This window comes from Lathyrus oleraceus, chromosome 3, assembly GCF_024323335.1.
Source record: "Lathyrus oleraceus cultivar Zhongwan6 chromosome 3, CAAS_Psat_ZW6_1.0, whole genome shotgun sequence".
Classification (NCBI taxonomy): domain Eukaryota; kingdom Viridiplantae; phylum Streptophyta; class Magnoliopsida; order Fabales; family Fabaceae; genus Lathyrus; species Lathyrus oleraceus.
In genome coordinates, this window is record NC_066581.1 from 475860417 (window position 1) to 475870122 (window position 9706).

Here is a 9706-nt window from a genome sequence, read left to right on the forward strand (position 1 = left end):
ATATATATATATATATATATATATATATATATATATATATATATATATATATATCTTGTAAATAAATATTTATATATATTAATTAAATGTGTATAATATTAATTGTTTATAAATTAAATTAATATATATATATATATATATATATATATATATATATATATATATATATATATATATATATATATATATATATAAATTAATATATATATATAAATTAATATATATATATCTTGTAATAATTTTATTTATATATAAGTGTTAATATAAATTAATATAATTTATAAAAAAAATATATTTATCAAATATCTAATATTTAAAAAAAAAAATTAAAAAAAAAATTAATAAAACATTTAAAAAAAAAAAAAAAAAAAAAAAAAAAAGGAATTGGGCATAGGCGCCACTCCTAGTGGCGACTTGCCCTACCCATTAAGGGTAGGCGCCAACTAGGGTGGCGCCTATGTACACAATTAGGGCAAATTTTGCCCATTTGTGTAATTTTTTTGAAAAAATGGTTAATTTTGAAATTTTTTTTAAAATTTTGGATATTTAAAAAAAAAAATCGATAATTATATGGACTTTATAATCGAAATTTTATAAATAAATTTAAAGTTTAATATTTAAGAAAATGGTTTATGGAGATACATTGAATGTGTAAAAATAATTTAACTGTCATTTAATAGGATATATATCATTATGTCATGCTATACAAATAATTTAAAATTTTCAATCTAAATTGGCGGAATATATGATCTATTGGAACAAGATTTATTCACGTCCCGAAAAGATTACGATGATAACAAAGTATTTAAAGAAGAATATGGTTTACTAATGATTATTCTTGTATGCATGATAAAAAAGACATTAATCTTGATATAAATCAAGTTAATCACTAAGAAAAAATATTAAAGAGAAACAGGGTTGTTATGAATCTGAAGAATTAGAACCAAAAGCTTCAGGCTTTGAAGATTAAACTTAAGTCTTTCATAGACTAACCTTATTCAAAGTTCAACAAGGTTCTGAAGACTGAAGCAATTTGAAGCAAGCAGATTCTGTCATAAGGAATGACTTTGCAACTTCTGAGCAAGCGTCATCAGCAGTTCTGAAGATCTTGTGTAACGCCCCGATTTTATTTAAATTATTTTTCGTAATTTAATTATGTGATAGTTGTGGTTGTGTTGTGTTGAATGGTGTTTTGATGTGTTGTGTTACCCTTGGTGTGGGGTAGTTGCCTTAGAATTATAAAAATTAAGATATTGGGGAGTGTACGAGCAAAAATATAGAAAGTGTGGTATGTTGAGTAAAACTAATTAATCATATTAGTTATCATTTATTTAATTAATTAATATTACATGAATATTAATTTAATTATATAATTTGAGTGGATTATTATTATTATTATTAGAATTTAATTGAAATACACTGACAGTGTAAAAGGATTTTACACTATCAGTTAATAATAGACGTTGAATATTGAAAGAAGTTTGACTTTTATTTCAAGAATCTATAAAGTAATACAAACGGATGATGGTGATGAATCGCCAGTGTAAAACTTTTTACACCGAGAGTGCGTAGTAATTAATCTCATATTATTATTATTATTATTATTATTATTATTATTAAGGAAATAGAGATAATATAATAAGTTAATAAAATAATATGATTTATAATAAAAATATAAAAGGGGTATTGGGATAGAAACTCATTAAGTAACATTTAGGGAAAAAAGAGGAGAAGCAGAGAAAGAAGAAGAAGAGGTTAGAGCTTAAGAGGAGATTCACAATTGTTGAAAGTTAAAGAAGCTATTGCTAGGAAATCTAAGGTAAGGGTGAGATTCTAATTATCTAAGGGTTAACATGATGATGGTGGGTAGATTATGCCATGTAGGTTTTGTGTTTTCTTCTCTACATTGAATTGTGGGAAAGATGAAAATGTTGCGGTTAAAACCATAAAATATGATTGAATTGTGGGAATGATGAAAATGTTGTTGTTAAATCCGTGAAATTTGATTAAAATGTGGGAATAATGAGAATGTTGTTGTTAAACACATGAAATTTGATTGAATTGTGTGAATGATGAAAATGTTGTTATTAAACCCATGAAATTTGATTGAATTGTATGAATGGTGAAAATGTTGTTGTTAAACCCATGAAATTTGATTGAATTGTGGGGAATGATGAAAATGTTGTTGTTAAACCCATGATATTTGATTGAATTGTGTGAATGATGAAAATGTTGATGTTAAACCCTTTTAAATTTGATTGAATTGTGGGAATGATGAAAATGTTGTTGTTAAACCCATGAAGTTTGATTGAATTGTGTGAATGATGAAAATGTTGTTGTTAAACACAAGAAATTTGATTGAATTATGTGAATGATGAAATTGTTATTGTTAAACCCATGAAGTTTGATTGAATTGTGGGAATGATGAAAATGTTGATGTTAAACCCATGAAATTTGATTGAATTGTTTGAATGATGAAAATGTTGTTGTTAAACCAATGAAATTTAATTGAATTGTGGGAATGATGAAAATGTTGTTGTTAAACCCATGAAATTTGATTGAATTGTGGGAATGATGAAAATGTTGTTGTTAAACCCATGAAATTTTATTGAATTGTGTGAATGTTGAAAATATTTTTGTTAAACCCATGAAATTTGATTGAATGGTGGGAATGATGAAAATGTTGTTGTTAAACCCATGAAATTTGATTGAATTGTGGGAATGATGAAAATGTTGCTGTTAAACCCTTGAAATTTGATTGAATTGTGTGAATGATGAAAATGTTGTTGTTAAACCTTTGAAATTTGATTGGATTGTGTCATGTAAAAGTTGTGTGAATTAATGTGGTTTCGGGTCAGAATTGGAATGATGAATTGTTGCAATTGTTGCAGTTATTGTCGTTGTGAGGTTTGGGGTACATATGAGTTGATGAGAATGAATGGTTTTTTTATGCTAATTTGTGATATAATTTAAATTTGTTGTTTTATTTTACTCTGATAAATGTTTTAAGTTTACTCGGGAAAAATTTAGGGTGTTACATAGTAGTATCAGAGCAGATCGGTTCGTCCGGCCAGGTTGTTTAATTATGTTTGTTCCCTAGTATGCGACATATGTGAGAACATTGTCGATGCTTGTTTTGTTTTCCATTTGCAGGTTGGAAATGAAACAAGTGGGGGAGAAACGTCTACTTCTCTTGGATGTTCCAACTGTATAAAGCTTCAATATCATGTTGTTGGATGCAAGAGCGAAATGAGGACTAGTTCAACTATTTTGAGAATGTTGTGTCTTTCCTGAACTCGAAGAGAGGTTAGATTCGAGGATGGTGTCGGTTAGAAAAATGGTGTGATCCTTGAGGGGGAGACGGCCAGGTGTTCTCGTTGGTCGTTTCCTTGTGAGGGGGAAGGAGATGTTTTGGCTAGATATTAGCCAATGGTGTGTTTAGTATCCCGACGTGTTCCATGAGGATGTGTACAATTTGTATTTTGTTGGAACAAGTTGACGTTATTCTTGGAATGAATTGATTTGAGTTAAATCAAGTGTTTACAAATTGTTTTGATAAGTTGGTGCAATATGTCGTTGATTGTAAGAGCTCGGGCGATGTCGAAGTTGTGTTGTTCTTAACACTGAAGATGTAATGGATTCGAGATTCCTGTTTATCGGTCAAGTTAGAATGTCTTTAGGGAAAACGATTTGTTATTGTTGATGTTTCTTCTCACAGAGTAGAGAGCAATGTGAGGGCTAATGTTATGCCAGTGGTGTGTGATTTTTTATGTTTTCCTAAAGATATTTGTGAATTTTCCTCTAGAGCGTGAATCTGAGTTTGATGGAGGTGAAGAGTTGACATTTGTATGGGCTAAGCAAGTGAGAGAGTCCGTGAAGGATAAGGCGCAAGTGTTTATGATGTTAGCTTCGTTGGAAGTTAGAGGAAAGGGAGTAGTTTGTGATATTCCTGTGGTGTGTGATTTCCCGAAGTGTTTCCTGAATATATCAATAATCTTTTGTCAGAGCACGAAGTGAAGTTTACTATTAACTTAGTACCTGGTACTAGTTCGGTGTTGATGACTCCTTGTAGGATGTCTACTTCAGATTTGGGTGAATTGAAGAAGAAACTGGAAGATATGCTTGAGAAGAAGTTTGTTCGTCCGAGTGTTTCACCGTGGGGTGCTCCGATGTTGTTAGTCAAGAAGAAGGACGGTTGTCTAAGGGTATGTGTGGAACATATGAGAATTGTATTACAGACATTTAAAGGGAACCAGTTGTGTGCAAAGTTTTCCAAGTGTAAGTTATGGTTAAGAGAAGTGAGTTTCCTTGGTCATGTGATTCTAATGGTGGTGTAGTTGTGAATCCATCAAGGATAAATGATGTGTTACAATGGGAGGCTCTGAAGTGGGTGACATAGATTAGAAGCTTTTTGGGCTTGGTTTGTTATTACCGCAGGTTTATTGAAAGCTTTTCCAAGTTGACATTTTCATTAACTCAGTTGACCTGCAAAGATAAATTGTTTGTGTGGGACGTTCGTTGTGAGAACAGTTTCGTAGAGCTGAAGAAAAGGTTGACTACAACTCCGATTTTGGTTTTACCTGAATCAAATGAATTGTTTGTGGTGTATTGCGATGAATCGTTGATGGGTTTAAGTGGTGTGCTAATGCAAGATGGCAAGGTTATGGATTATGCTTCACGATAATTGAGGATTCATGAGAGAAACTATCCTACTCATGATTTGGAGTTGGCTGCAGTGGTGTTCGTATTGAAAATTTGGAGGTATTATCTATATGGTTCCATATTTTAAGTGTTTATTTATCATAAGATTTTGAAATACTTGTTTTATCAAAAGGAATTAAATATGAGACCGCGGAGATGGTTGGAATTCTTAAAGGATTATGACTTTGGCTTGAATTATCATCCCGTTAAGGCGAATGTCGTGGTTGATGTTTAAAGTTGGAAGTATTTGCATATGTCTGTTATGATGGTTAAAGAGTTGGAAATGATTGAACAGCTCAGAGACGTGAGTTTGGTCTGTGAACTGACACTGCAAGTGTGATGTTGGGTATGCTGAAGATCAATAATGATTTTCTTAATAATATTAAAGAGAGTCAAAAGTTGGATGTGAAGTTGGTGGGCTTGATGATTGGAAGTAATCAAACTGATGGTAATGATTTTAAAGTAGATGAATAAGGTGTGTTGAGGTTCAGAGACAAAATTTGTATTCCTGACAAAGATGAGTTGAAGAAGATGATTTTAGAAGAAAGTCATCAATGTAGCTTGAGTATTCATCCAAGAGCTATAAAATGTATCACGATCTAAAGAGGATCTTTTGGCGGCTGATAACATGAAACTATATCACATTTTTAGACTTGATTTAATTAAATTATATCGTTATTTGATTCAATTTATTTTATATTATTCGATATTACTCAGTATTTTCTTATTATTTATTTCAGGTATCATTATTTAAAGCACGTGTGAAAAAGAAAGAAGAGGGGTGCAAAAAGAGGATTTTCTAGGAAAAGCAGCAAGCTGAAGCACCAAAGCCCAGGCCACGTTTGGAACAAAGGAAATGGCTGTCACGACCGCCACACGCACGTGCCGAGCGTCACGTCCCAAAACCTAGTGTTACGACCGTAACACATAGTGTGACGGACGTCACACATTTCATCCTATATTTTAGGCTTTACGTGCGTAACGGAGTGGACGTTTTCCCCTAATTTTTCTCCTGCACTCGTTGACGCTTTGAACCATATTGAAGACACTTTCGAGGAAGCGGTTATTTGGAGAGGTGAATATAAATAGACCTCACAAAAGCCAATTGAAGCTCTCTCTTCGCCGTGCAATTTTTCCAGCAATATTTTTCCAGCAATATCTTTCCAGCATTATAATTTTCCAGCACTCTAAATTTTCAAGCATCCTATTTTCTTTTCTTTTCTAGTTTAATTTCCGAAGCAAACAATTTATTTTCTCACGATAGTTTCTACACCGGAAACTATTGTGTAATTTTTATTGGATCTAACCTTACGTTAGATCATAGTATTTTATTTCCTTGTTTTTACTTTCCTATCTGATTGAGAATTGTGAAGAACAAATCCAACCGGCTTGTGGTGGAGTGTTCGAGCATCGAAGCTAGGAGATAAAATCCAGATTTCTAGTATTTTTCTAGGTTCATTAATTAATTGATTTATTGTTTTAATTTACAGATGCTTTGTTCCGTTGTTTATATATATTGTTTGTTTGATATGGCCGTATTTATGCACGATTATTGTTTATGCATGTTTATCATGTCTGGCTAATTAATTTAGATATCGGTATGTAAAGTAAGCGGAATAAAGGAATCGAAATTGAGTTGGTTTAAATGTATTTCAAAATATAGTCACTCTTTTTCTGGTCTCAATTTACAAAGTTAATACCAAGGTTTTTGTACGAGAGTAAAAGACATAAAGAAGTTAAAATCAATAGAACGACGGTTTGAGCTTTTAACTGGACAGTGTAAATTGAACATTAACTTTAAATCAGGGCGAAAGCAATTTTTAAGGTTAATTAAATTCTAATCATTTTCAAAAATTATTTTTAAAAGTTAAATGTGAGGACGAGAGTTAAGCATTTAAGTTTAATCATATAATCTAAGTCAACAGAGCGAGAGTTTGAGACGAGGGTGTTTAAACGGTTAGTATTTTCTCAAAAGGAGTTTCTATAGATTCTATTATTTTCAAAAGTGATTTTAGATTTAACGAAATAGTGAGAGCGTACGTTACAATATAAAGTCATAGTCTAATTCAACAGAGTGAGAGTTTGAGGAAAAGACTTTTAATTAATAGTGTCTACTGAAAAGACCTATTTTAAAATTAAGAAAAAGACCAACGAAGATTTGATTCCCTAATTACGACGAACTACATACTGATATCCATCTTATTTGATATTTTATCTAGATCCAAATTTAGTTTTACTTTTCCCCCTAGTCATTAAAGTATCATCCGCCTTAGCTTTACGCAGTAACCCTAGAAAAATGGTAGATCGATTCATTAAGTCCCTGTTGGATCGATATCTTTTAAAACTACGTGATTAGACTGTGCACTTGCAGTTAGTACCCCGATAGACTCACAAAGTCGCGATCAAGTTTTTGGCGCCGTTGCCGGGGAGTTTTATTTAGTCGATACCCTAACTCTTCTGTTACGCTGTAGAGACTAAGGCAATTTTTTTCCTTTTTCGTTGATTTGTATGCCACACACTCGCTCACAAGGCGAGCCGTACTACTTACGAATCAACGACGTTGAACGATATCTCTGATTATTACGACGAATTCGGGAGTATCGTGCTACGAACAATCTTCCTCCAATCGAAATTCCTGATCTCAAAAATCTCCTTCCTTTAACGATACCAGCGATGGCCGAACCAGCTCGTGCTCTTCGAGATTACGCTGCTCCATCGCAGGATGAGCCGCATTCGAGCATTGCTCCACCCGCAATCGAAGCGAACAACTTCGAACTTAAACCTTCGCTGTTGCAAGCAGTGCAATAGAATCAATTTTCTGGAAATCCTACCGAGGATCCAAACCTTCATTTATCCGTATTTGTCCAATATGCTGACACTGTTAAAGCTAATGGTGTCACTTCAAAGGCAATTCGACTTCGTCTCTTTCCTTTCTCGTTAAGAGATAAAGCTAGAAGATGGCTTCAGTCTCTTCCTTCCAACTCAGTCACCACATGGAATGAGTTGAAGAAAGTCTTTCTTGCCCGATATTTTCCTCCAAGCAAAACAGCTATGTTGAGAGCCCAGATAAATGGATTTAAGCAAAAGGATAACGAATCTCTTTTCGAAGCATGGGAAAGATACAAGGACATGATGAGACTTTGCCCACACCATGGTTTAGAGGACTGGTTACTAATTCACACCTTCTACAATGGTCTCTTGTACAACACAAGGCTAACAATAGACGCCGCCGCCGGTGGTGCGCTTATGGATAAACCTTACACCGACGCTTATGAACTTATCGAGAGCATGGCCCAAAATCATTATCCGTGGGGAAGCGACCGAACAATGGTAGAAAAACCTCAAACGAAAGGTGGCATGTACGAGATAAGTAGCCTTGATCATGTTAATGCAAAAGTGGATGCTCTTGCCCAGAAAATTGAAAGTTTAAATGTATCACCTCCAGCCACCGTGGTTGCCGTAACTCAAAATTGCGAAGTCTGTGGAATTCAAGGTCACACCCCTACAGATTGTCAACTCCTAACAGGAATTCAAACAGAGCAGGTGAACTATGCTCAAGGAAATCCTTACTCGCATACCTATAACTCAAACTGGAAGAACCATCCTAATTTTTCATATAAAAGTAACAACGCTTTATACGCACCAGGTCAAGCTCCCAGTCAAGCTCCAGCTATACCTCCTGGATATCAAAAGCCGACCCCATCTACACCTAACAATAACGTTCCTAGGAAGTCCAACTTGGAAATCATGATGGAGAACTTCATAGCTTCTCAACAGCAAACCAATAAAGAGTTCTTAAACCAGAATGTACACACTAGCGAACAGATTAAACAACTAGCAAGTCAAGTAGATGCCCTGGCTACCCATAACAAAATGCTGGAAACACAAATCTCGCAAGTAGCTCAACAACAAGCGCCTACTGCTGCCCCAACTGGTACATTTCCTGGACAGCCCCAACCTAATCCGAAAGGCCACGCTCATGCAATTATATTACGAAGTGGTACAGAGGTAGAAGGACCATCTGACCCAAGGATTGAGAACCAAAACTCTAAAAAGTCAACTGAGGAAGAAGGTAAACCTAAGGAAAAGGAAGAGTGTAATAAGGAAATCATAGAAAAAAAAGAACCTTATGTACCTCCACCGCCTTACAAACCACCTATCCCTTATCCTCAAAGGCTAATTAAAACCAAAGACGCGGGCCAATTTAAAAAATTTGTTGACCTGCTGAAACAATTAAACGTCACAATTCCTTTTACATAAGCTATTACACAGATGCCCTCATATGCTAAGTTCTTAAAAGAAATTTTATCTAATAAAAGGAAACTTGAAGATAGCAAATCCGTTACACTCACTGCTGAGTGTAGCGCAATAATCCAGAATATGCCTCCTAAACTTAAAGATCCTGGTAGTTTTTCTATACCCTGTCATATAGGAAAATTTGTCATAGATAAAGCTTTATGCGATTTAGGAGCCGGTATCAGTGTTATGCCCTTGTCCATATGCAAGAAACTTGAAATGGGAGAATTAAGACCAACTAAAATGTCTGTGCAATTAGCAGATCGTTCCGTTAGATATCCCGTAGGAATTCTTGAAAACATTCCCGTGCGCATAGGTCAATTCTACATTCCCACTGATTTTATAATTATGGACATAAGAGAAGATGAAGTTACCCCCATTATATTGGGAAGACCCTTCTTAGCAACTGCCGGTGCTATCATAGACGTAAAACGAGGACGACTCACTTTCGAAGTAGGAGAAGAGAAAATTGAGTTTATTCTTTCCAAATTTTTGAAAGCACCTGCAATAGAAGACACATGTTACTTCATGGATATCATCGATGAATGCATAAAAGAAACAGAATTAGAAAATGAAGATTTGTGCGACTATCGTGAAGAAGACAGACTGAACCAGTGTTTAGCAATAACATCAGATCCTACGCAATGCCTTAAGAAACCAACCCTCGACCTGAAAACACTTCCTAAAAATCTGAGATATGAATTCCTAG

At 34.2% G+C, this 9706-nt stretch overlaps 1 non-coding gene across 1 annotated transcript; it reads right to left on the reverse strand.

Moving 5' to 3' along the window:
• Nucleotides 1–7752: 7752 nt before the first annotated feature.
• On the reverse strand, nt 7753–7859 carry LOC127133059 (small nucleolar RNA R71). Its single transcript, XR_007807053.1, has one exon. It is a non-coding gene; the product is annotated as a small nucleolar RNA R71 (small nucleolar RNA).
• Nucleotides 7860–9706: the final 1847 nt, after the last annotated feature.